Below are 23,796 nucleotides of genomic sequence, written 5' to 3'. Positions count from 1 at the left end.
CTGGGACTGGTTGTAATACTACTTTTAATGAGCAGGGCCGGAACTAGGGGTAGGCAGAAGAGGCACTTGCCTAGGGCGCAGAGGCACAGGGGCGCCAGGCACGTACCTCTTCTGACGCCTTCCCCTAGCTCGGACCGCTATGTTCATTAGCTGTGGCCGCACTGCTACGTAGTTTACACATGCGCACTCGCACATTTTCTGCGCATCCGCGAGCGGCGGGGGCAGGGCCGGATTTACATCGTGGGCACCCCTAGGCCCACTGCCGTTCGTCGCCCCTGTCCCCTCCCCTTTATTCGTGCAAATTTTTATCATCTGCACCAGAGCAATGGGGATTGGTGCACGGGAAATTTAAAAAATGATTGTATCTCCAGCGCATCCCCAGTGATTTTTAACCAATGTGGTTGGGCAGCATGCCGCCCCCCTAAAATCCTGCCGCCCTAGGCCCGGGCCTAGGTGGCCTTTCCACAAATCCGGGCCTGGGCGGGGTGAAGTATTGGCCGAGTTGCCTAGGGCGCCCGGCTGAGTAGGCCCGGCACTGTTAATGAGACATGCAGTCCCTCACTTGTACTGGAAAGTCACGATTTTCTCTGCACTGAACAGCCAGAAAAAGTTTCTAATTTAATTGGCTTTTGGCAGAGAGCCTAGAACAGCCACAGCAGACGATAAGATGCTTTTGGAACAATTTCGAAATAAGCAATTAAGTAATTGTAACAATATAAGATAACAGGTCTCTTGAGAAATCCACCTTCATTAGCAAAACTGTTATAACTGAAAAAAAACACAGAAATATGTTCAAACTTTCATAACCTGCCAAATTTTGTAAAATGAAGATGGTAATTAGGGGGTGTGGCCGCAAAAATGGGCGTGGTCAAAAACATTCTGCTCTACGCGCACCAACTTTTATGTCCTTTTTATTTCCAAAATGTTGGGAGCTATGCCCTAAACCTTATGCTACATAGACATATGTGACTGGACAGGTATCAAAACAAAAATGTCTCCCTGTATTTTACAGTGTTTGAAATCAGTTGGTGGATTGTGAATGTCACCTTTAACAATAACTATGCAGAGGTTAAAAATATATATTTTAAGGAGAAAAAAAAAACAAAAAAAACTAGCAGAGGATGGTTTCGATCCATCGACCTCTGGGTTATGGGCCCAGCACGCTTCCGCTGCGCCACTCTGCTTCTCTGTAATGACGCTTTCCCAAAAATTATATAACATAACCAATATTAACAGGATACCAGAGGCGTCATTGTATATGTTGGATGCTTTCCTTTGCTGTAAACACACCATAGTAGATATATATACACATACATCAATGCTAAACACAAATCAGAGGAAGGTTCTACCCGGTATTTGTGCTAAATCCACAGCCTGACTTCTTTTTAGCCAGCGACTACATTTCCCATCATGCACCTGGCAGGGAGAGATTGTGACCGACCAAACGGCTCCATTTCCGTCTGGAGAGGAAGCGCAGTGGAACACACATTACGATAGCGTTTTTAATGAAAGGCAACATTTCTCATCACACCCGCAGTGAGTGTTTTTTGTCACCACGTGACTGTTTCAGGTCATATATCACCAGACTGCCTCATACGTCACTGTTTTGAAATTGGCCGCTGCAACTAACAGCGCTACTGTGGCGCACTGTCCTGCCTGCTATGACTTCGTTGGGCTCGAATAGGCTCTTGTGTTCAAGGCAGTATTTATTAGACGCGCTGAATTCAGGTTTAGCTTATGCCATAAGGAGGAGATGTTAAGCTTGCTGCAAGAGCCCGGATAGCTCAGTCGGTAGAGCATCAGACTTTTAATCTGAGGGTCCAGGGTTCAAGTCCCTGTTCGGGCGGCTTTGCTTTTGGCTTAAAGGGTTTTTTCACCTTTCAGTTCATCTTTAGTATGTTATAGAACAGCCAATTCTAAGCAACTATACAGTTGGTCGTCATTATTTATTTTTTATTGTTTTTAAATAATTTGCCTTTTTCTTCTGCTTCTTTCCAACTTTAAAATGGGGGTCACCATCTAAAAACAAATGCTCTGTAAGGCTACAAATGCATTGCTATCACTACTTTTTATTACTCGTCTCTCTATTCAGGCTCTTGCCTGTTCACATTTCAGTCTCTCATTTAAATCAGTGCATGGTTGCTAGGGTAATCTGGACCCTAGCAACCAGACTGCAGAAATAGCAAAATAGAAAGCTGCTGAATAAAAACCGAAATAACTCAAGAACCGGAAATAATAAAAAATGAAAATCAATTGCTAATTGTCTCTGAATATCACTGTCTACATCATACTAAAAGTTAATTTAAAGGTGAACAGCCCCTTTAATATAAATTGAAATATGTGCCACTCCTCCCAAAATAGGACAAACGTTCTCCATAATAACCATAATTTTCAGAGCCAAATCAAGGCAGTGGGCACAAGTAAGTCCTCCAAGGCCACCAAGGCAAGTAAACACTGGAGACTGGGCTACTGCATTACCTACTTCTTCTGATATACTATTAGGGCTCAAGCACATATTATAAATAGTGATGGGCGAATAAAACTCCTTCGTACACCAAGTCTTGAGCCACGAATTTAGCTCCCGCTGTCTTCCTAAACATGCACGTGGCACATGCAGAATTTCAGAAATTTGCTTTTGTGGCTTCGGTCTTTTTTGCAGCTTCAGCTCAGTTTAGCGTTGCCTTTTTAACTGTCGAACTCCGGGCAGGGGAGTGGGGCCGTGAGATTTTGGGGACATGCCACAATGTCAGGGGCGGGGCTATGACGTGGCAATCAGTGACTGGTCGATCGCCACGTCAATCCTAAGAAATCCTGCCTGGTTTTTCTCATTTGGAAAACCAGCAGGCAGTCTTGACCCTGGCAGCCCTTCAAATACCCGGACATCTGGCAACCCCCTGGCTCAGTTCATGACTTCAGGTCTTTAGGTTTTCCAAACTTCGGGACATCGGAGCTTCAGGACTTCGGGTTCACCTCACACGCTGCCAAGGGGGGCCGTCTGTGCTACACTCTCCCAATTTGCCAGGCCCCACTTTACAGCACATGAATTGAACCCAAAGCTCCTTTAGGCCCAGGTATGGTTGCCACCAGTATTTTACTGGCCTGGCCGGTAAAAATTATGGTTGGTCCCAATGTTATTAATAGGGAAAAAAGTACAACTGTACCCTCTGTGCCCCCCTGTTGCGGCCCTGCTTGTAACTATAGAGGACGCAGACCATGAGGCTATGGATGGGGGGGGACCGCCAGGTCTGCTTTCTCTATGGAGTTCTGTAGATTCTAGCAAGGCCACTTATGCATGTTATAAAAATCTATTCATAAAAATATGAATATACAGAAATTTAAGAAGGAAAGGAAAAAAAAGCAGTGAAAGGCAACCAGACTAATGGGACAGATTTTGAGAAAGTGTGACTATGAGGGCGTTGGTGGTATAGTGGTGAGCATAGCTGCCTTCCAAGCAGTTGACCCGGGTTCGATTCCCGGCCAACGCATTCAGTCCTTTTTTTTTTTTTTATTACCCAATATACTCTAATATGTGTATATGAATAAATATTCTGATCTGCTAATATTTTATTTCTCCTACTTGTATTTAGCTAGTGAATTGCTGCCAATTATTTTCTCATTTGAGCACTAAAGTTCCGGGTGTAGTGAGATGGATGGAGGGTACTTCCTGTTCCAAAGAAGGAAGCGATTTCAAATTTTCTTTTGGTGTAGTCGGGTGCAGTGGAGATAATAGTTGTACGTGTTTGTCAGGGGTGGAACCAGGTAACTCTGGAGAATGATGTGACGGCAGGGCCGGACTGGGAGTAGAAAGCAGTCCTGGCAAAATAAATCAAAGCAGCCCATGCAGAAATGTGTGCTAGTCTTTTATTTAAACACGAGCATATTTTATATATATATATATATATATATAATATATATATATATATATATATATATATATATATATATATATATATATATATATATATATATATATACAGTAGTGTGAAAAACTATTTGCCCCCTTCCTGATTTCTTATTCTTTTGCATGTTTGTCACACTTAAATGTTTCTGCTCATCAAAAACCGTTAACTATTAGTCAAAGATAACATAATTGAACACAAAATGCAGTTTTTAAATGAAGGTTTACGTTATCAAGGGAGAAAAAAAACTCCAAATCTACATGGGCCTGTGTGAAAAAGTGATTGCCCCCCTTGTTAAAAAATAACTTAACTGTGGTTTATCTCACCTGAGTTCAATTTCAAAGGTTATAAAGCCATTTCTAAAGCTTTGGGACTCCAGCGAACCACAGTGAGAGCCATTATCCACAAATGGCAAAAACATGGAACAGTGGTGAACGTTCCCAGGAGTGGCCGGCCGACCAAAATTACCCCAAGAGCGCAGAGACAACTCATCCGAGAGGCCACAAAAGACCCCAGGACAACATCTAAAGAACTGCAGGCCTCACTTGAATCAATTAAGGTCAGTGTTCACGACTCCACCATAAGAAAGAGACTGGGCAAAAACGGCCTGCATGGCAGATTTCCAAGGCGCAAACCACTTTTAAGCAAAAAGAACATTAAGGCTCGTCTCAATTTTGCTAAAAAACATCTCAATGATTGCCAAGACTTTTGGGAAAATACCTTGTGGACCGACGAGACAAAAGTTGAACTTTTTGGAAGGTGCGCGTCCCGTTACATCTGGCGTAAAAGTAACACAGCATTTCAGAAAAAGAACATCATACCAACAGTAAAATATGGTGGTGGTAGTGTGATGGTCTGGGGTTGTTTTGCTGCTTCAGGACCTGGAAGACTTGCTGTGATAGATGGAACCATGAATTCTACTGTCTACCAAAAAATCCTGAGGGAGAATGTCCAGCCATCTGTTCGTCAACTCAAGCTGAAGCGATCTTGGGTGCTGCAGCAGGACAATGACCCAAAACACACCAGCAAATCCACGTCTGAATGGCTGAAGAAAAACAAAATGAAGACTTTGGAGTGGCCTAGTCAAAGTCCTGACCTGAATCCTATTGAGATGTTGTGGCATGACCTTAAAAAGGCAGTTCATGCTAGAAAACCCTCAAATAAAGCTGAATTACAACAATTCTGCAAAGATGAGTGGGCCAAAATTCCTCCAGAGCGCTGTAAAAGACTCGTTGCAAGTTATCGCAAACGCTTGATTGCAGTTATTGCTGCTAAGGGTGGCCCAACCAGTTATTAGGTTCAGGGGGCAATTACTTTTTCACACAGGTTTGGATTTCTTTTCTCCCTAAATAATAAAAACCTTCATTTAAAAACTGCATTTTGTGTTTACTTGTGTTATCTTTGACTAATAGTTAAATGTGTTTGATGATCAGAAACATTTTGTGTGACAAACATGCAAAAGAATAAGAAATCAGGAAGGGGGCAAATAGTTTTTCACACCACTGTATATATATATATATATGTGTATATATATATATATATATATATATATATATATATACATATATATATGTATATTAGTCATAAACAAATACAAAAGGAGTACATTTTAGTTTCTAAAAATGCATCCTATAAGATACATACCAATAGGCATTTAGATTTATGTTTGCTTATCATTTACAGTAGGGGGTACATTATCCCTTATAATACATGAGTGATACTCAGAGTTCCCTGTATAACTCAGCTGGCAGCAGTTCTAGAGGTACGAAAGTTAAGTGCAGCACCGCAAGGCTGGTCTTATCAAGTGTGGGGCTATTTTGGCGGGGACCCTTAGACTGAGTTTCCAGCTGGCATACCACAGGGACTCCAATTCAAAGCTGCAAAGTGAAACCAGCGCTCATCCAGCGCGAGGTATAGGCAAAACAAAAGGGAGCAAGAAATTTATTCTCATATAGTGTAGTAATTTTTTCATAGATGGATTACACCCCTTGTGAAATTAAATTATTTCTAAAAAGGTGCCTCCTCCAGATTATACTATTTGCCGTGCTTAGAATTTACACACTGAGGTGAGACTCATGTGAGAATACTCACGAACGTTTAAACGAAGTTTGGGCGTTTAGAAATATAGTTAGATGTTCATCCCCTCAATTTTCTCCAGGCTCTGTGATTGTGATTTTATTGATATTTTTGAGATTAAAAAAGTGACGGTTTTACACTATGTCAGCGCATTGTTTTCAAGCCACAGAGCCTGGAGAAAATTGAGGGGATGAACATCTAACTATATTTCTAAACGCCCAAACTTCGTTTAAACGTTCGTGAGTATTCTCACATGAGTCTCACCTCAGTGTGTAAATTCTAAGCACGGCAAATAGTATAATCTGGAGGAGGCACCTTTTTAGAAATAATTTAATTTCACAAGGGGTGTAATCCATCTATGAAAAAATTACTACACTATATGAGAATAAATTTCTCCCTTTTGTTTTGCCTATACCTCGCGCTGGATGAGCGCTGGTTTCACTTTGCAGCTTTGAATTGGATTCGTATGCGGGTCTGAGGGAGAACAGACCTTTTGGAAACCGGCAGAGGAAGTGAACCATCAAGACCTTTGATATCCTTTTTATTATATATACCACAGGGACTCCAGTGCCTGTCTCTGATTCTCTCCTGCTAACTGTTGCTGTAACCCTGCCTGTAACCCACGGGTTCGGGCCGACCCCTGGACAAAATGCGCGGGTCGCGACCTAGTACTGCCGGCTTCCGGAATATATAGACTTTCGCCTGCCCCGCCCCTTTTGTGACGTCACTGCGGGGCGGGCGCGGGTCTATAAATAAAGGGGAGCAGCGGGCCCGGGTCGGGTGCGGGTAGGGAGCAGGCGGGTTAGGGTCGGGTGCGGGTCGAGAAATTCTCATGTGGTAGTGGTACAAGGCTTATTCGGTGCCTTATTCAGTCTGCAGAGGCAACAATATTTCATATTTTTAACTGCAGGTGTTCCAAGCAGTTAGTGATCACAATGGAAAATGTGTCTGCGCCGTGTCCGTCCTACATGGACCCAAATGAAGAGCTCTCCTGTAAGTACCATGAAAGGCTGGAAAGCAGAGTGATAAAGGGTATTTAGCCTGGAACCAGCCCCTAAACCCCCCCAGCCCTCAGTCTGTAGTTGCGCCAGGTCTATAAGGTTTAGTCAGAGCTTGTGCCTAATCCTGGCATCTCCTCACAATCCTTAGTGTTCTCTCCCTGCCAAATTAAGTAGAATGCACTGAAATATGGCGTTCATTGGCATAAGATCTTTTGGTGAATCTGTTACAGCCACTGAATTAATGTAGTCTCACATGGGAATAGATGCTGCTTTGTTGTCAGCATCTTGGGTAAAGAAAGCTGCAACTTTATGTCAAAGCTTATTCCTAATATCAGTGAGGATGCCAGCTGCCTCAAGCTACAAAGATAGTATAAAAATAAGGATTGCTGTGGCATGCCTACGGACCTCCGCTCTGCCAGCTGAGCTACCAAAAAAAGGATGCTCCCGAACGGCAGGCGCAAACTCCAGGGAAAAACACTCATCCTTCGAGCCGGAATCGAGCCAGCGACCTAAGGATTGCTTGGGCACGCCTACAGTCCCTCTGCCAGCTGAGCTATCGAAGGCAGGAGCAGCCTGGGCACCAGTCGGGTTGACCGAATATTGGACTGCAAACAGGCCGCCTTTGCAGGACCCCTGGCGGATGTGGCGTCTGATGCAGAAAGAGCTCAGTCGGCACAGCGTTAGACGGAATCTCTACAGGTCCCTGCTTCAATCCTGGCTTCGGCCAGTCGAGCCATGGATGGCGGCCTGGCTTTTGAGACCACTTTAACCAGGCGCGAGGAAAGCCAATCCGCTTCAGGCAAAGACGTTAATGAACCGCGGGTCTGCTGGGGGGCTGTATGAAAGACTGGCCCTTGGCCTTGGTAAGGAGGGCTGTATCAGAGAAAATACCTCCTCAGTCGCTTTTGGAAAGGACTTGGGTAGATTTTAGGCCCTCTGTACGCGTTGAGATGAAAGCGGGTAAGAAGACAGTTCCGCAGGATAAGAAAACTGTTGACTGTCGAAGCAGCTGCGGGAGCTGTTGCCAGCGAGGCGGGGCGTTGCTGGCACGGTAGCTTCGTGGAACAAACGTCTGTTCTGCTCAGTGCCTAAAGAGCTTTGTCGCGGTCGTTTGGGGGGACACTTTTCCTGACAAAGTAAAACAGAAGCCTTCCAAAAGGCTGCCCCGTGTGAGGATCGAACTCACGGCCTTCAGATTATGAGACTGACGCGCTACCTACTGCGCTAACGAGGCGGCGAGCCGACCCAGGCCGGCGCTACCTCGTACATACTGTGAAAAATAAAACAAAAAAACAACGCAGACAGACTGAGGGCTAAGCAATGTGCAAGGCAGGGGGGATCTCTCTAAAGGACAGGTCTGTTGACCTCTGAAACTTTGGGTGGAGCAAAAAGCCACAAAAGAGCCCCACGTCAAGCTCTTCCAAGAGCAGCCCTTTTTTTTTGCTGCGGTCTGTTGCTATACTCGACACCTTTTAAAATACCTTGCGGCTTAACTGGAAAGACGCTACAACCTCTTTGGCCGGGGTCCTTAGGAAAAGGCGTTTCGGCGACGCAGAGAGACCGCCGCCTCGCCCGAACAGGGACTTGAACCCTGGACCCTCAGATTAAAAGTCTGATGCTCTACCGACTGAGCTATCCGGGCTCCGGGGGGCTCGCGCCCGCGGCTGTCATTTGCTCCCGCGTCCTATATGAAGCCAGAGGCGAAGCGCCAGTCTCGGGGGCGGGGGAGCACGTGTTTGTTTCCATTCTTGTTAGGGGATACGAGAAAGGGGCCCAAAGTTGCAAGAGTACCCAGTTGTTGGCAGGAAGAGGGGATGTCGAAGTTGGATCATGGATTTGGAAAAGGGAAGCGTCTAATCATGCCTGGCATTTGATGGTGCTTACCGTGGCGTTGTCCTTTCTTCTCCTTCTAGCTCTCTTGGACGCAAGATTCTGCAGGACGAGCTTTCCTGAAATACCACTCACTCATCTCCTTCTTAAGGTGATTAGCGTGTACAGGAAAAGCAGCCTGCGGCAAACTCTACAAGGTGCCCCGGGAGACTGATTTGATCCAGAGACCCAAGGGTCACTCTGTTAAGCCCACAGTGCTCAACTCCACCAGCGGAGGTGTGGCTTGCTAGGGGGAGGGGGCTAACCAAATGTGTGGCTTCAGACCAGCGCCGTGGCAGGGCCACCAGACGGGAGCGCCGGCTGCTGCCGAAATAGCTCAGTTGGGAGAGCGTTAGACTGAAGATCTAAAGGTCCCTGGTTCGATCCCGGGTTTCGGCACGTGGAACCGCTGCTTCAGGGCCCTGGTTATTTTTAACGAGCCTCGAGGAAAGCGAATCAGCTGCAAGCAAGGACCTGATTTAAGCGATCTGTCAAGGGGCAATATGAAAGATTGGCCCCCTGCTCTCGCCTAGTAGGCCTCTGCCTGCTTGAGAAAATACCTCCCCAGTCGCTGCCCTTTGGGAATGACCTGGCCACAGAAGACTTCCGAAAAGGAAAAACGATACTTGTAACGATCCCCAGAGACGTGGCCGTGCCGTGAAAAGAATTAAAAAGAACGAAACAAAAAAAAAAAAGACAACAATACAAACAAACTGCCACCCGTCTCTCCCCTGCGTCACCGGCAGGGGGATTAGCTCAAATGGTAGAGCGCTCGCTTAGCATGCGAGAGGTAGCGGGATCGATGCCCGCATCCTCCATCGGAGCTTGCCTTTTCATTCCAGGGCCCGCAGCGTTTCCCGGGCAAGTCAACGGACACATGGAAGGCACCGGCCCGGGGTCCCATATGGTCTAGCGGTTAGGATTCCTGGTTTTCACCCAGGCGGCCCGGGTTCGACTCCCGGTATGGGAAGCGTGGCTTTTGCCGCTACAACTGGTTTGCGAGCCGTTTTGAGCGATCCATCGAAGGCGCCTTTCTGTAAGTGATCTCTGCCGTGGTTGCCCCGGCCGCCCGCCGGCCATTGTTGCGCTGAAAGACCACGGGCGGCTATGGGAGACATGGAAGAGCCGGGATCAGGGCTGCGCGCCATTGCCCGTTCAGCGCATCCTCCATTTGAGACAGCCGCCGTGGCAGAGCACGCGACCGCCGCGGCTGGTGGTGTAGCGGCGAGCATAGCTCTTACGAAGGTAATCTGAGCTCCGCGTTCATGCCTTGAGAGCGCCTTATGGAGAAAATCTCCGTTTTCTATTTAAAAGAAAAAAGAAACCCGAAACGGCGGCTCTGTTAACCCCCGGTTGGGGCCGGGCTGGCCCCGTCCTTGGCCCTCTTATCCGGAGGTGACAATGCCGCGGCCAAGGAGCGGCAGGCGCCGGCGAGGCCGGTGTGGCGTTGGTGGTATAGTGGTGAGCATAGCTGCCTTCCAAGCAGTTGACCCGGGTTCGATTCCCGGCCAACGCACAGCTGAGTGCTTCTGGCACGGGCCGAGAGCCTTTTTCGAAAACGGGTTGTCGCCGCGGTGACCCGTAGGTGTCCTCACTTTGCAGCCATGCCTGCCAATGCAGGTTACAGGGCAAAAGCGCCCCGGCCCTGTTGTTGGGATCCTTCAGGCAAGAACTATGCAGAGCTTGTCTGCATGACAGGTCGCAGAGTCTTTGCCGCGACCTGTATTGTCATAAGCAAAATTGTTATAAGCGGGTGTGGCTTGCATCGGGGGCAGGGGGGGGAGAGGGGTTAATACCAAAAAAGGATGCTCACGGGAACGGCAGGCGCAAACTCCAGGGAAAAACACTCATCCTTCGAGCCGGAATCGAACCAGCGACCTAAGGATTGCTTTGGCACGCCTACAGTCCTCCGCTCTGCCAGCTGAGCTATCGAAGGCAGGAGCGGCCTGGCTGCGGCCAGTCGAGCCTTGGATGGCGGCCTGGCTTTTGAGACCACTTTAACCAGGCGCTAGGAAAGCCAATCCGCTTCAGGCAAAGACGTTAATGAACCGCGGGTCTGCTGGGGGGCTGTATGAAAGACTGGCCCTTGGCCTTGGTAAGGAGGGCTGTATCAGAGAAAATACCTCCTCAGTCGCTTTTGGAAAGGACTTGGGTAGATTTTAGGCCCTCTGTACGCGTTGAGATGAAAGCGGGTAAGAAGACAGTTCCGCAGGATAAGAAAACTGTTGACTGTCGAAGCAGCTGCGGGAGCTGTTGCCAGCGAGGCGGGGCGTTGCTGGCACGGTAGCTTCGTGGAACAAACGTCTGTTCTGCTCAGTGCCTAAAGAGCTTCGTCGCGGTCGTTTGGGGGGACACTTTTCCTGACAAAGTAAAACAGAAGCCTTCCAAAAGGCTGCCCCGTGTGAGGATCGAACTCACGGCCTTCAGATTATGAGACTGACGCGCTACCTACTGCGCTAACGAGGCGGCGAGCCGACCCAGGACGGCGCTACCTCGTACATACTGTGAAAAATAAAACAAAAAAACAACGCAGACAGACTGAGGGCTAAGCAATGTGCAAGGCAGGGGGGATCTCTCTAAAGGACAGGTCTGTTGACCTCTGAAACTTTGGGTGGAGCAAAAAGCCACAAAAGAGCCCCACGTCAAGCTCTTCCAAGAGCAGCCCTTTTTTTTTGCTGCGGTCTGTTGCTATACTCGACACCTTTTAAAATACCTTGCGGCTTAACTGGAAAGACGCTACAACCTCTTTGGCCGGGGTCCTTAGGAAAAGGCGTTACGGCGACGCAGAGAGCCGCCGCCTCGCCCGAACAGGGACTTGAACCCTGGACCCTCAGATTAAAAGTCTGATGCTCTACCGACTGAGCTATCCGGGCTCCGGGGGGCTCGCGCCCGCGGCTGTCATTTGCTCCCGCGTCCTATATGAAGCCAGAGGCGAAGCGCCAGTCTCGGGGGCGGGGGAGCACGTGTTTGTTTCCATTCTTGTTAGGGGATACGAGAAAGGGGCCCAAAGTTGCAAGAGTACCCAGTTGTTGGCAGGAAGAGGGGATGTCGAAGTTGGATCATGGATTTGGAAAAGGGAAGCGTCTAATCATGCCTGGCATTTGATGGTGCTTACCGTGGCGTTGTCCTTTCTTCTCCTTCTAGCTCTCTTGGACGCAAGATTCTGCAGGACGAGCTTTCCTGAAATACCACTCACTCATCTCCTTCTTAAGGTGATTAGCGTGTACAGGAAAAGCAGCCTGCGGCAAACTCTACAAGGTGCCCCGGGAGACGGATTTGATCCAGAGACCCAAGGGTCACTCTGTTAAGCCCACAGTGCTCAACTCCACCAGCGGAGGTGTGGCTTGCTAGGGGGAGGGGGCTAACCAAATGTGTGGCTTCAGACCAGCGCCGTGGCAGGGCCACCAGACGGGAGCGCCGGCTGCTGCCGAAATAGCTCAGTTGGGAGAGCGTTAGACTGAAGATCTAAAGGTCCCTGGTTCGATCCCGGGTTTCGGCACGTGGAACCGCTGCTTCAGGTCCCTGGGTTATTTTTAACGAGCCTCGAGGAAAGCGAATCAGCTGCAAGCAAGGACCTGATTTAAGCGATCTGTCAAGGGGCAATATGAAAGATTGGCCCCCTGCTCTCGCCTAGTAGGCCTCTGCCTGCTTGAGAAAATACCTCCCCAGTCGCTGCCCTTTGGGAATGACCTGGCCACAGAAGACTTCCGAAAAGGAAAAACGATACTTGTAACGATCCCCAGAGACGTGGCCGTGCCGTGAAAAGAATTAAAAAGAACGAAACAAAAAAAAAAAAGACAACAATACAAACAAACTGCCACCCGTCTCTCCCCTGCGTCACCGGCAGGGGGATTAGCTCAAATGGTAGAGCGCTCGCTTAGCATGCGAGAGGTAGCGGGATCGATGCCCGCATCCTCCATCGGAGCTTGCCTTTTCATTCCAGGGCCCGCAGCGTTTCCCGGGCAAGTCAACGGACACATGGAAGGCACCGGCCCGGGGTCCCATATGGTCTAGCGGTTAGGATTCCTGGTTTTCACCCAGGCGGCCCGGGTTCGACTCCCGGTATGGGAAGCGTGGCTTTTGCCGCTACAACTGGTTTGCGAGCCGTTTTGAGCGATCCATCGAAGGCGCCTTTCTGTAAGTGATCTCTGCCGTGGTTGCCCCGGCCGCCCGCCGGCCATTGTTGCGCTGAAAGACCACGGGCAGCTATGGGAGACATGGAAGAGCCGGGATCAGGGCTGCGCGCCATTGCCCGTTCAGCGCATCCTCCATTTGAGACAGCCGCCGTGGCAGAGCACGCGACCGCCGCGGCTGGTGGTGTAGCGGCGAGCATAGCTCTTACGAAGGTAATCTGAGCTCCGCGTTCATGCCTTGAGAGCGCCTTATGGAGAAAATCTCCGTTTTCTATTTAAAAGAAAAAAGAAACCCGAAACGGCGGCTCTGTTAACCCCCGGTTGGGGCCGGGCTGGCCCCGTCCTTGGCCCTCTTATCCGGAGGTGACAATGCCGCGGCCAAGGAGCGGCAGGCGCCGGCGAGGCCGGTGTGGCGTTGGTGGTATAGTGGTGAGCATAGCTGCCTTCCAAGCAGTTGACCCGGGTTCGATTCCCGGCCAACGCACAGCTGAGTGCTTCTGGCACGGGCCGAGAGCCTTTTTCGAAAACGGGTTGTCGCCGCGGTGACCCGTAGGTGTCCTCACTTTGCAGCCATGCCTGCCAATGCAGGTTACAGGGCAAAAGCGCCCCGGCCCTGTTGTTGGGATCCTTCAGGCAAGAACTATGCAGAGCTTGTCTGCATGACAGGTCGCAGAGTCTTTGCCGCGACCTGTATTGTCATAAGCAAAATTGTTATAAGCGGGTGTGGCTTGCATCGGGGGCAGGGGGGGGAGAGGGGTTAATACCAAAAAAGGATGCTCACGGGAACGGCAGGCGCAAACTCCAGGGAAAAACACTCATCCTTCGAGCCGGAATCGAACCAGCGACCTAAGGATTGCTTTGGCACGCCTACAGTCCTCCGCTCTGCCAGCTGAGCTATCGAAGGCAGGAGCGGCCTGGCTGCGGCCAGTCGAGCCTTGGATGGCGGCCTGGCTTTTGAGACCACTTTAACCAGGCGCTAGGAAAGCCAATCCGCTTCAGGCAAAGACGTTAATGAACCGCGGGTCTGCTGGGGGGCTGTATGAAAGACTGGCCCTTGGCCTTGGTAAGGAGGGCTGTATCAGAGAAAATACCTCCTCAGTCGCTTTTGGAAAGGACTTGGGTAGATTTTAGGCCCTCTGTACGCGTTGAGATGAAAGCGGGTAAGAAGACAGTTCCGCAGGATAAGAAAACTGTTGACTGTCGAAGCAGCTGCGGGAGCTGTTGCCAGCGAGGCGGGGCGTTGCTGGCACGGTAGCTTCGTGGAACAAACGTCTGTTCTGCTCAGTGCCTAAAGAGCTTCGTCGCGGTCGTTTGGGGGGACACTTTTCCTGACAAAGTAAAACAGAAGCCTTCCAAAAGGCTGCCCCGTGTGAGGATCGAACTCACGGCCTTCAGATTATGAGACTGACGCGCTACCTACTGCGCTAACGAGGCGGCGAGCCGACCCAGGACGGCGCTACCTCGTACATACTGTGAAAAATAAAACAAAAAAACAACGCAGACAGACTGAGGGCTAAGCAATGTGCAAGGCAGGGGGGATCTCTCTAAAGGACAGGTCTGTTGACCTCTGAAACTTTGGGTGGAGCAAAAAGCCACAAAAGAGCCCCACGTCAAGCTCTTCCAAGAGCAGCCCTTTTTTTTTGCTGCGGTCTGTTGCTATACTCGACACCTTTTAAAATACCTTGCGGCTTAACTGGAAAGACGCTACAACCTCTTTGGCCGGGGTCCTTAGGAAAAGGCGTTACGGCGACGCAGAGAGCGCCGCCTCGCCCGAACAGGGACTTGAACCCTGGACCCTCAGATTAAAAGTCTGATGCTCTACCGACTGAGCTATCCGGGCTCCGGGGGGCTCGCGCCCGCGGCTGTCATTTGCTCCCGCGTCCTATATGAAGCCAGAGGCGAAGCGCCAGTCTCGGGGGCGGGGGAGCACGTGTTTGTTTCCATTCTTGTTAGGGGATACGAGAAAGGGGCCCAAAGTTGCAAGAGTACCCAGTTGTTGGCAGGAAGAGGGGATGTCGAAGTTGGATCATGGATTTGGAAAAGGGAAGCGTCTAATCATGCCTGGCATTTGATGGTGCTTACCGTGGCGTTGTCCTTTCTTCTCCTTCTAGCTCTCTTGGACGCAAGATTCTGCAGGACGAGCTTTCCTGAAATACCACTCACTCATCTCCTTCTTAAGGGGATTAGCGTGTACAGGAAAAGCAGCCTGCGGCAAACTCTACAAGGTGCCCCGGGAGACGGATTTGATCCAGAGACCCAAGGGTCACTCTGTTAAGCCCACAGTGCTCAACTCCACCAGCGGAGGTGTGGCTTGCTAGGGGGAGGGGGCTAACCAAATGTGTGGCTTCAGACCAGCGCCGTGGCAGGGCCACCAGACGGGAGCGCCGGCTGCTGCCGAAATAGCTCAGTTGGGAGAGCGTTAGACTGAAGATCTAAAGGTCCCTGGTTCGATCCCGGGTTTCGGCACGTGGAACCGCTGCTTCAGGTCCCTGGGTTATTTTTAACGAGCCTCGAGGAAAGCGAATCAGCTGCAAGCAAGGACCTGATTTAAGCGATCTGTCAAGGGGCAATATGAAAGATTGGCCCCCTGCTCTCGCCTAGTAGGCCTCTGCCTGCTTGAGAAAATACCTCCCCAGTCGCTGCCCTTTGGGAATGACCTGGCCACAGAAGACTTCCGAAAAGGAAAAACGATACTTGTAACGATCCCCAGAGACGTGGCCGTGCCGTGAAAAGAATTAAAAAGAACGAAACAAAAAAAAAAAAGACAACAATACAAACAAACTGCCACCCGTCTCTCCCCTGCGTCACCGGCAGGGGGATTAGCTCAAATGGTAGAGCGCTCGCTTAGCATGCGAGAGGTAGCGGGATCGATGCCCGCATCCTCCATCGGAGCTTGCCTTTTCATTCCAGGGCCCGCAGCGTTTCCCGGGCAAGTCAACGGACACATGGAAGGCACCGGCCCGGGGTCCCATATGGTCTAGCGGTTAGGATTCCTGGTTTTCACCCAGGCGGCCCGGGTTCGACTCCCGGTATGGGAAGCGTGGCTTTTGCCGCTACAACTGGTTTGCGAGCCGTTTTGAGCGATCCATCGAAGGCGCCTTTCTGTAAGTGATCTCTGCCGTGGTTGCCCCGGCCGCCCGCCGGCCATTGTTGCGCTGAAAGACCACGGGCGGCTATGGGAGACATGGAAGAGCCGGGATCAGGGCTGCGCGCCATTGCCCGTTCAGCGCATCCTCCATTTGAGACAGCCGCCGTGGCAGAGCACGCGACCGCCGCGGCTGGTGGTGTAGCGGCGAGCATAGCTCTTACGAAGGTAATCTGAGCTCCGCGTTCATGCCTTGAGAGCGCCTTATGGAGAAAATCTCCGTTTTCTATTTAAAAGAAAAAAGAAACCCGAAACGGCGGCTCTGTTAACCCCCGGTTGGGGCCGGGCTGGCCCCGTCCTTGGCCCTCTTATCCGGAGGTGACAATGCCGCGGCCAAGGAGCGGCAGGCGCCGGCGAGGCCGGTGTGGCGTTGGTGGTATAGTGGTGAGCATAGCTGCCTTCCAAGCAGTTGACCCGGGTTCGATTCCCGGCCAACGCACAGCTGAGTGCTTCTGGCACGGGCCGAGAGCCTTTTTCGAAAACGGGTTGTCGCCGCGGTGACCCGTAGGTGTCCTCACTTTGCAGCCATGCCTGCCAATGCAGGTTACAGGGCAAAAGCGCCCCGGCCCTGTTGTTGGGATCCTTCAGGCAAGAACTATGCAGAGCTTGTCTGCATGACAGGTCGCAGAGTCTTTGCCGCGACCTGTATTGTCATAAGCAAAATTGTTATAAGCGGGTGTGGCTTGCATCGGGGGCAGGGGGGGGAGAGGGGTTAATACCAAAAAAGGATGCTCACGGGAACGGCAGGCGCAAACTCCAGGGAAAAACACTCATCCTTCGAGCCGGAATCGAACCAGCGACCTAAGGATTGCTTTGGCACGCCTACAGTCCTCCGCTCTGCCAGCTGAGCTATCGAAGGCAGGAGCGGCCTGGCTGCGGCCAGTCGAGCCTTGGATGGCGGCCTGGCTTTTGAGACCACTTTAACCAGGCGCTAGGAAAGCCAATCCGCTTCAGGCAAAGACGTTAATGAACCGCGGGTCTGCTGGGGGGCTGTATGAAAGACTGGCCCTTGGCCTTGGTAAGGAGGGCTGTATCAGAGAAAATACCTCCTCAGTCGCTTTTGGAAAGGACTTGGGTAGATTTTAGGCCCTCTGTACGCGTTGAGATGAAAGCGGGTAAGAAGACAGTTCCGCAGGATAAGAAAACTGTTGACTGTCGAAGCAGCTGCGGGAGCTGTTGCCAGCGAGGCGGGGCGTTGCTGGCACGGTAGCTTCGTGGAACAAACGTCTGTTCTGCTCAGTGCCTAAAGAGCTTCGTCGCGGTCGTTTGGGGGGACACTTTTCCTGACAAAGTAAAACAGAAGCCTTCCAAAAGGCTGCCCCGTGTGAGGATCGAACTCACGGCCTTCAGATTATGAGACTGACGCGCTACCTACTGCGCTAACGAGGCGGCGAGCCGACCCAGGCCGGCGCTACCTCGTACATACTGTGAAAAATAAAACAAAAAAACAACGCAGACAGACTGAGGGCTAAGCAATGTGCAAGGCAGGGGGGATCTCTCTAAAGGACAGGTCTGTTGACCTCTGAAACTTTGGGTGGAGCAAAAAGCCACAAAAGAGCCCCACGTCAAGCTCTTCCAAGAGCAGCCCTTTTTTTTTGCTGCGGTCTGTTGCTATACTCGACACCTTTTAAAATACCTTGCGGCTTAACTGGAAAGACGCTACAACCTCTTTGGCCGGGGTCCTTAGGAAAAGGCGTTACGGCGACGCAGAGAGACCGCCGCCTCGCCCGAACAGGGACTTGAACCCTGGACCCTCAGATTAAAAGTCTGATGCTCTACCGACTGAGCTATCCGGGCTCCGGGGGGCTCGCGCCCGCGGCTGTCATTTGCTCCCGCGTCCTATATGAAGCCAGAGGCGAAGCGCCAGTCTCGGGGGCGGGGGAGCACGTGTTTGTTTCCATTCTTGTTAGGGGATACGAGAAAGGGGCCCAAAGTTGCAAGAGTACCCAGTTGTTGGCAGGAAGAGGGGATGTCGAAGTTGGATCATGGATTTGGAAAAGGGAAGCGTCTAATCATGCCTGGCATTTGATGGTGCTTACCGTGGCGTTGTCCTTTCTTCTCCTTCTAGCTCTCTTGGACGCAAGATTCTGCAGGACGAGCTTTCCTGAAATACCACTCACTCATCTCCTTCTTAAGGGGATTAGCGTGTACAGGAAAAGCAGCCTGCGGCAAACTCTACAAGGTGCCCCGGGAGACGGATTTGATCCAGAGACCCAAGGGTCACTCTGTTAAGCCCACAGTGCTCAACTCCACCAGCGGAGGTGTGGCTTGCTAGGGGGAGGGGGCTAACCAAATGTGTGGCTTCAGACCAGCGCCGTGGCAGGGCCATCAGACGGGAGCGCCGGCTGCTGCCGAAATAGCTCAGTTGGGAGAGCGTTAGACTGAAGATCTAAAGGTCCCTGGTTCGATCCCGGGTTTCGGCACGTGGAACCGCTGCTTCAGGTCCCTGGGTTATTTTTAACGAGCCTCGAGGAAAGCGAATCAGCTGCAAGCAAGGACCTGATTTAAGCGATCTGTCAAGGGGCAATATGAAAGATTGGCCCCCTGCTCTCGCCTAGTAGGCCTCTGCCTGCTTGAGAAAATACCTCCCCAGTCGCTGCCCTTTGGGAATGACCTGGCCACAGAAGACTTCCGAAAAGGAAAAACGATACTTGTAACGATCCCCAGAGACGTGGCCGTGCCGTGAAAAGAATTAAAAAGAACGAAACAAAAAAAAAAAGACAACAATACAAACAAACTGCCACCCGTCTCTCCCCTGCGTCACCGGCAGGGGGATTAGCTCAAATGGTAGAGCGCTCGCTTAGCATGCGAGAGGTAGCGGGATCGATGCCCGCATCCTCCATCGGAGCTTGCCTTTTCATTCCAGGGCCCGCAGCGTTTCCCGGGCAAGTCAACGGACACATGGAAGGCACCGGCCCGGGGTCCCATATGGTCTAGCGGTTAGGATTCCTGGTTTTCACCCAGGCGGCCCGGGTTCGACTCCCGGTATGGGAAGCGTGGCTTTTGCCGCTACAACTGGTTTGCGAGCCGTTTTGAGCGATCCATCGAAGGCGCCTTTCTGTAAGTGATCTCTGCCGTGGTTGCCCCGGCCGCCCGCCGGCCATTGTTGCGCTGAAAGACCACGGGCAGCTATGGGAGACATGGAAGAGCCGGGATCAGGGCTGCGCGCCATTGCCCGTTCAGCGCATCCTCCATTTGAGACAGCCGCCGTGGCAGAGCACGCGACCGCCGCGGCTGGTGGTGTAGCGGCGAGCATAGCTCTTACGAAGGTAATCTGAGCTCCGCGTTCATGCCTTGAGAGCGCCTTATGGAGAAAATCTCCGTTTTCTATTTAAAAGAAAAAAGAAACCCGAAACGGCGGCTCTGTTAACCCCCGGTTGGGGCCGGGCTGGCCCCGTCCTTGGCCCTCTTATCCGGAGGTGACAATGCCGCGGCCAAGGAGCGGCAGGCGCCGGCGAGGCCGGTGTGGCGTTGGTGGTATAGTGGTGAGCATAGCTGCCTTCCAAGCAGTTGACCCGGGTTCGATTCCCGGCCAACGCACAGCTGAGTGCTTCTGGCACGGGCCGAGAGCCTTTTTCGAAAACGGGTTGTCGCCGCGGTGACCCGTAGGTGTCCTCACTTTGCAGCCATGCCTGCCAATGCAGGTTACAGGGCAAAAGCGCCCCGGCCCTGTTGTTGGGATCCTTCAGGCAAGAACTATGCAGAGCTTGTCTGCATGACAGGTCGCAGAGTCTTTGCCGCGACCTGTATTGTCATAAGCAAAATTGTTATAAGCGGGTGTGGCTTGCATCGGGGGCAGGGGGGGGAGAGGGGTTAATACCAAAAAAGGATGCTCACGGGAACGGCAGGCGCAAACTCCAGGGAAAAACACTCATCCTTCGAGCCGGAATCGAACCAGCGACCTAAGGATTGCTTTGGCACGCCTACAGTCCTCCGCTCTGCCAGCTGAGCTATCGAAGGCAGGAGCGGCCTGGCTGCGGCCAGTCGAGCCTTGGATGGCGGCCTGGCTTTTGAGACCACTTTAACCAGGCGCTAGGAAAGCCAATCCGCTTCAGGCAAAGACGTTAATGAACCGCGGGTCTGCTGGGGGGCTGTATGAAAGACTGGCCCTTGGCCTTGGTAAGGAGGGCTGTATCAGAGAAAATACCTCCTCAGTCGCTTTTGGAAAGGACTTGGGTAGATTTTAGGCCCTCTGTACGCGTTGAGATGAAAGCGGGTAAGAAGACAGTTCCGCAGGATAAGAAAACTGTTGACTGTCGAAGCAGCTGCGGGAGCTGTTGCCAGCGAGGCGGGGCGTTGCTGGCACGGTAGCTTCGTGGAACAAACGTCTGTTCTGCTCAGTGCCTAAAGAGCTTCGTCGCGGTCGTTTGGGGGGACACTTTTCCTGACAAAGTAAAACAGAAGCCTTCCAAAAGGCTGCCCCGTGTGAGGATCGAACTCACGGCCTTCAGATTATGAGACTGACGCGCTACCTACTGCGCTAACGAGGCGGCGAGCCGACCCAGGCCGGCGCTACCTCGTACATACTGTGAAAAATAAAACAAAAAAACAACGCAGACAGACTGAGGGCTAAGCAATGTGCAAGGCAGGGGGGATCTCTCTAAAGGACAGGTCTGTTGACCTCTGAAACTTTGGGTGGAGCAAAAAGCCACAAAAGAGCCCCACGTCAAGCTCTTCCAAGAGCAGCCCTTTTTTTTTGCTGCGGTCTGTTGCTATACTCGACACCTTTTAAAATACCTTGCGGCTTAACTGGAAAGACGCTACAACCTCTTTGGCCGGGGTCCTTAGGAAAAGGCGTTACGGCGACGCAGAGAGACCGCCGCCTCGCCCGAACAGGGACTTGAACCCTGGACCCTCAGATTAAAAGTCTGATGCTCTACCGACTGAGCTATCCGGGCTCCGGGGGGCTCGCGCCCGCGGCTGTCATTTGCTCCCGCGTCCTATATGAAGCCAGAGGCGAAGCGCCAGTCTCGGGGGCGGGGGAGCACGTGTTTGTTTCCATTCTTGTTAGGGGATACGAGAAAGGGGCCCAAAGTTGCAAGAGTACCCAGTTGTTGGCAGGAAGAGGGGATGTCGAAGTTGGATCATGGATTTGGAAAAGGGAAGCGTCTAATCATGCCTGGCATTTGATGGTGCTTACCGTGGCGTTGTCCTTTCTTCTCCTTCTAGCTCTCTTGGACGCAAGATTCTGCAGGACGAGCTTTCCTGAAATACCACTCACTCATCTCCTTCTTAAGGGGATTAGCGTGTACAGGAAAAGCAGCCTGCGGCAAACTCTACAAGGTGCCCCGGGAGACGGATTTGATCCAGAGACCCAAGGGTCACTCTGTTAAGCCCACAGTGCTCAACTCCACCAGCGGAGGTGTGGCTTGCTAGGGGGAGGGGGCTAACCAAATGTGTGGCTTCAGACCAGCGCCGTGGCAGGGCCATCAGACGGGAGCGCCGGCTGCTGCCGAAATAGCTCAGTTGGGAGAGCGTTAGACTGAAGATCTAAAGGTCCCTGGTTCGATCCCGGGTTTCGGCACGTGGAACCGCTGCTTCAGGTCCCTGGGTTATTTTTAACGAGCCTCGAGGAAAGCGAATCAGCTGCAAGCAAGGACCTGATTTAAGCGATCTGTCAAGGGGCAATATGAAAGATTGGCCCCCTGCTCTCGCCTAGTAGGCCTCTGCCTGCTTGAGAAAATACCTCCCCAGTCGCTGCCCTTTGGGAATGACCTGGCCACAGAAGACTTCCGAAAAGGAAAAACGATACTTGTAACGATCCCCAGAGACGTGGCCGTGCCGTGAAAAGAATTAAAAAGAACGAAACAAAAAAAAAAAAGACAACAATACAAACAAACTGCCACCCGTCTCTCCCCTGCGTCACCGGCAGGGGGATTAGCTCAAATGGTAGAGCGCTCGCTTAGCATGCGAGAGGTAGCGGGATCGATGCCCGCATCCTCCATCGGAGCTTGCCTTTTCATTCCAGGGCCCGCAGCGTTTCCCGGGCAAGTCAACGGACACATGGAAGGCACCGGCCCGGGGTCCCATATGGTCTAGCGGTTAGGATTCCTGGTTTTCACCCAGGCGGCCCGGGTTCGACTCCCGGTATGGGAAGCGTGGCTTTTGCCGCTACAACTGGTTTGCGAGCCGTTTTGAGCGATCCATCGAAGGCGCCTTTCTGTAAGTGATCTCTGCCGTGGTTGCCCCGGCCGCCCGCCGGCCATTGTTGCGCTGAAAGACCACGGGCGGCTATGGGAGACATGGAAGAGCCGGGATCAGGGCTGCGCGCCATTGCCCGTTCAGCGCATCCTCCATTTGAGACAGCCGCCGTGGCAGAGCACGCGACCGCCGCGGCTGGTGGTGTAGCGGCGAGCATAGCTCTTACGAAGGTAATCTGAGCTCCGCGTTCATGCCTTGAGAGCGCCTTATGGAGAAAATCTCCGTTTTCTATTTAAAAGAAAAAAGAAACCCGAAACGGCGGCTCTGTTAACCCCCGGTTGGGGCCGGGCTGGCCCCGTCCTTGGCCCTCTTATCCGGAGGTGACAATGCCGCGGCCAAGGAGCGGCAGGCGCCGGCGAGGCCGGTGTGGCGTTGGTGGTATAGTGGTGAGCATAGCTGCCTTCCAAGCAGTTGACCCGGGTTCGATTCCCGGCCAACGCACAGCTGAGTGCTTCTGGCACGGGCCGAGAGCCTTTTTCGAAAACGGGTTGTCGCCGCGGTGACCCGTAGGTGTCCTCACTTTGCAGCCATGCCTGCCAATGCAGGTTACAGGGCAAAAGCGCCCCGGCCCTGTTGTTGGGATCCTTCAGGCAAGAACTATGCAGAGCTTGTCTGCATGACAGGTCGCAGAGTCTTTGCCGCGACCTGTATTGTCATAAGCAAAATTGTTATAAGCGGGTGTGGCTTGCATCGGGGGCAGGGGGGGGAGAGGGGTTAATACCAAAAAAGGATGCTCACGGGAACGGCAGGCGCAAACTCCAGGGAAAAACACTCATCCTTCGAGCCGGAATCGAACCAGCGACCTAAGGATTGCTTTGGCACGCCTACAGTCCTCCGCTCTGCCAGCTGAGCTATCGAAGGCAGGAGCGGCCTGGCTGCGGCCAGTCGAGCCTTGGATGGCGGCCTGGCTTTTGAGACCACTTTAACCAGGCGCTAGGAAAGCCAATCCGCTTCAGGCAAAGACGTTAATGAACCGCGGGTCTGCTGGGGGGCTGTATGAAAGACTGGCCCTTGGCCTTGGTAAGGAGGGCTGTATCAGAGAAAATACCTCCTCAGTCGCTTTTGGAAAGGACTTGGGTAGATTTTAGGCCCTCTGTACGCGTTGAGATGAAAGCGGGTAAGAAGACAGTTCCGCAGGATAAGAAAACTGTTGACTGTCGAAGCAGCTGCGGGAGCTGTTGCCAGCGAGGCGGGGCGTTGCTGGCACGGTAGCTTCGTGGAACAAACGTCTGTTCTGCTCAGTGCCTAAAGAGCTTCGTCGCGGTCGTTTGGGGGGACACTTTTCCTGACAAAGTAAAACAGAAGCCTTCCAAAAGGCTGCCCCGTGTGAGGATCGAACTCACGGCCTTCAGATTATGAGACTGACGCGCTACCTACTGCGCTAACGAGGCGGCGAGCCGACCCAGGCGGCGCTACCTCGTACATACTGTGAAAAATAAAACAAAAAAACAACGCAGACAGACTGAGGGCTA

The 23,796-nt window shown here is 51.9% G+C and overlaps 39 non-coding genes across 39 annotated transcripts; 22 read left to right on the top strand and 17 right to left on the bottom strand.

Annotated features, from left to right (window-relative positions):
• Positions 1–1,112: 1,112 nt before the first annotated feature.
• On the bottom strand, positions 1,113–1,184 carry trnam-cau. Its single transcript has one exon. It is a non-coding gene; the product is annotated as a tRNA-Met (tRNA).
• Positions 1,185–1,773: 589 nt separating this feature from the next.
• On the top strand, positions 1,774–1,846 carry trnak-uuu. Its single transcript has one exon. It is a non-coding gene; the product is annotated as a tRNA-Lys (tRNA).
• A 1,567-nt stretch (positions 1,847–3,413) lies between these two features.
• trnag-ucc lies at positions 3,414–3,485 on the top strand. The gene has a single exon. It is a non-coding gene; the product is annotated as a tRNA-Gly (tRNA).
• A 4,652-nt stretch (positions 3,486–8,137) lies between these two features.
• Positions 8,138–8,210, bottom strand: trnam-cau. Its single transcript has one exon. It is a non-coding gene; the product is annotated as a tRNA-Met (tRNA).
• A 335-nt stretch (positions 8,211–8,545) lies between these two features.
• On the bottom strand, positions 8,546–8,618 carry trnak-uuu. The gene has a single exon. It is a non-coding gene; the product is annotated as a tRNA-Lys (tRNA).
• Positions 8,619–9,171: 553 nt separating this feature from the next.
• On the top strand, positions 9,172–9,244 carry trnaf-gaa. Its single transcript has one exon. It is a non-coding gene; the product is annotated as a tRNA-Phe (tRNA).
• A 346-nt stretch (positions 9,245–9,590) lies between these two features.
• Positions 9,591–9,663, top strand: trnaa-agc. Its single transcript has one exon. It is a non-coding gene; the product is annotated as a tRNA-Ala (tRNA).
• An 80-nt stretch (positions 9,664–9,743) lies between these two features.
• trnae-uuc lies at positions 9,744–9,815 on the top strand. The gene has a single exon. It is a non-coding gene; the product is annotated as a tRNA-Glu (tRNA).
• Positions 9,816–10,289: 474 nt separating this feature from the next.
• Positions 10,290–10,361, top strand: trnag-ucc. The gene has a single exon. It is a non-coding gene; the product is annotated as a tRNA-Gly (tRNA).
• A 334-nt stretch (positions 10,362–10,695) lies between these two features.
• On the bottom strand, positions 10,696–10,781 carry trnay-gua. The gene is given in 2 exon segments: positions 10,696–10,731; positions 10,745–10,781. It is a non-coding gene; the product is annotated as a tRNA-Tyr (tRNA).
• A 457-nt stretch (positions 10,782–11,238) lies between these two features.
• trnam-cau lies at positions 11,239–11,311 on the bottom strand. Its single transcript has one exon. It is a non-coding gene; the product is annotated as a tRNA-Met (tRNA).
• A 334-nt stretch (positions 11,312–11,645) lies between these two features.
• On the bottom strand, positions 11,646–11,718 carry trnak-uuu. Its single transcript has one exon. It is a non-coding gene; the product is annotated as a tRNA-Lys (tRNA).
• A 553-nt stretch (positions 11,719–12,271) lies between these two features.
• trnaf-gaa lies at positions 12,272–12,344 on the top strand. The gene has a single exon. It is a non-coding gene; the product is annotated as a tRNA-Phe (tRNA).
• Positions 12,345–12,691: 347 nt separating this feature from the next.
• On the top strand, positions 12,692–12,764 carry trnaa-agc. Its single transcript has one exon. It is a non-coding gene; the product is annotated as a tRNA-Ala (tRNA).
• An 80-nt stretch (positions 12,765–12,844) lies between these two features.
• On the top strand, positions 12,845–12,916 carry trnae-uuc. Its single transcript has one exon. It is a non-coding gene; the product is annotated as a tRNA-Glu (tRNA).
• Positions 12,917–13,390: 474 nt separating this feature from the next.
• Positions 13,391–13,462, top strand: trnag-ucc. Its single transcript has one exon. It is a non-coding gene; the product is annotated as a tRNA-Gly (tRNA).
• A 334-nt stretch (positions 13,463–13,796) lies between these two features.
• On the bottom strand, positions 13,797–13,882 carry trnay-gua. The gene is given in 2 exon segments: positions 13,797–13,832; positions 13,846–13,882. It is a non-coding gene; the product is annotated as a tRNA-Tyr (tRNA).
• Positions 13,883–14,339: 457 nt separating this feature from the next.
• trnam-cau lies at positions 14,340–14,412 on the bottom strand. The gene has a single exon. It is a non-coding gene; the product is annotated as a tRNA-Met (tRNA).
• Positions 14,413–14,745: 333 nt separating this feature from the next.
• trnak-uuu lies at positions 14,746–14,818 on the bottom strand. Its single transcript has one exon. It is a non-coding gene; the product is annotated as a tRNA-Lys (tRNA).
• A 553-nt stretch (positions 14,819–15,371) lies between these two features.
• Positions 15,372–15,444, top strand: trnaf-gaa. The gene has a single exon. It is a non-coding gene; the product is annotated as a tRNA-Phe (tRNA).
• A 347-nt stretch (positions 15,445–15,791) lies between these two features.
• trnaa-agc lies at positions 15,792–15,864 on the top strand. Its single transcript has one exon. It is a non-coding gene; the product is annotated as a tRNA-Ala (tRNA).
• Positions 15,865–15,944: 80 nt separating this feature from the next.
• Positions 15,945–16,016, top strand: trnae-uuc. The gene has a single exon. It is a non-coding gene; the product is annotated as a tRNA-Glu (tRNA).
• Positions 16,017–16,490: 474 nt separating this feature from the next.
• trnag-ucc lies at positions 16,491–16,562 on the top strand. Its single transcript has one exon. It is a non-coding gene; the product is annotated as a tRNA-Gly (tRNA).
• A 334-nt stretch (positions 16,563–16,896) lies between these two features.
• Positions 16,897–16,982, bottom strand: trnay-gua. The gene is given in 2 exon segments: positions 16,897–16,932; positions 16,946–16,982. It is a non-coding gene; the product is annotated as a tRNA-Tyr (tRNA).
• Positions 16,983–17,439: 457 nt separating this feature from the next.
• trnam-cau lies at positions 17,440–17,512 on the bottom strand. The gene has a single exon. It is a non-coding gene; the product is annotated as a tRNA-Met (tRNA).
• Positions 17,513–17,847: 335 nt separating this feature from the next.
• Positions 17,848–17,920, bottom strand: trnak-uuu. The gene has a single exon. It is a non-coding gene; the product is annotated as a tRNA-Lys (tRNA).
• Positions 17,921–18,473: 553 nt separating this feature from the next.
• Positions 18,474–18,546, top strand: trnaf-gaa. Its single transcript has one exon. It is a non-coding gene; the product is annotated as a tRNA-Phe (tRNA).
• A 346-nt stretch (positions 18,547–18,892) lies between these two features.
• On the top strand, positions 18,893–18,965 carry trnaa-agc. The gene has a single exon. It is a non-coding gene; the product is annotated as a tRNA-Ala (tRNA).
• An 80-nt stretch (positions 18,966–19,045) lies between these two features.
• Positions 19,046–19,117, top strand: trnae-uuc. Its single transcript has one exon. It is a non-coding gene; the product is annotated as a tRNA-Glu (tRNA).
• Positions 19,118–19,591: 474 nt separating this feature from the next.
• On the top strand, positions 19,592–19,663 carry trnag-ucc. Its single transcript has one exon. It is a non-coding gene; the product is annotated as a tRNA-Gly (tRNA).
• A 334-nt stretch (positions 19,664–19,997) lies between these two features.
• On the bottom strand, positions 19,998–20,083 carry trnay-gua. Its single transcript is given in 2 exon segments — positions 19,998–20,033; positions 20,047–20,083. It is a non-coding gene; the product is annotated as a tRNA-Tyr (tRNA).
• A 457-nt stretch (positions 20,084–20,540) lies between these two features.
• On the bottom strand, positions 20,541–20,613 carry trnam-cau. The gene has a single exon. It is a non-coding gene; the product is annotated as a tRNA-Met (tRNA).
• Positions 20,614–20,948: 335 nt separating this feature from the next.
• On the bottom strand, positions 20,949–21,021 carry trnak-uuu. The gene has a single exon. It is a non-coding gene; the product is annotated as a tRNA-Lys (tRNA).
• A 553-nt stretch (positions 21,022–21,574) lies between these two features.
• Positions 21,575–21,647, top strand: trnaf-gaa. Its single transcript has one exon. It is a non-coding gene; the product is annotated as a tRNA-Phe (tRNA).
• Positions 21,648–21,994: 347 nt separating this feature from the next.
• Positions 21,995–22,067, top strand: trnaa-agc. The gene has a single exon. It is a non-coding gene; the product is annotated as a tRNA-Ala (tRNA).
• Positions 22,068–22,147: 80 nt separating this feature from the next.
• Positions 22,148–22,219, top strand: trnae-uuc. The gene has a single exon. It is a non-coding gene; the product is annotated as a tRNA-Glu (tRNA).
• A 474-nt stretch (positions 22,220–22,693) lies between these two features.
• Positions 22,694–22,765, top strand: trnag-ucc. Its single transcript has one exon. It is a non-coding gene; the product is annotated as a tRNA-Gly (tRNA).
• Positions 22,766–23,099: 334 nt separating this feature from the next.
• trnay-gua lies at positions 23,100–23,185 on the bottom strand. The gene is given in 2 exon segments: positions 23,100–23,135; positions 23,149–23,185. It is a non-coding gene; the product is annotated as a tRNA-Tyr (tRNA).
• A 457-nt stretch (positions 23,186–23,642) lies between these two features.
• trnam-cau lies at positions 23,643–23,715 on the bottom strand. The gene has a single exon. It is a non-coding gene; the product is annotated as a tRNA-Met (tRNA).
• Between the last annotated feature and the right edge of the window lie 81 nt (positions 23,716–23,796).

The sequence above is a fragment of the Xenopus laevis genome, chromosome 3S, assembly GCF_017654675.1.
Source record: "Xenopus laevis strain J_2021 chromosome 3S, Xenopus_laevis_v10.1, whole genome shotgun sequence".
In the NCBI taxonomy this organism is placed as follows: Eukaryota; Metazoa; Chordata; class Amphibia; order Anura; family Pipidae; genus Xenopus; species Xenopus laevis.
This window is presented reverse-complemented; position numbering and strand designations above follow the sequence as displayed.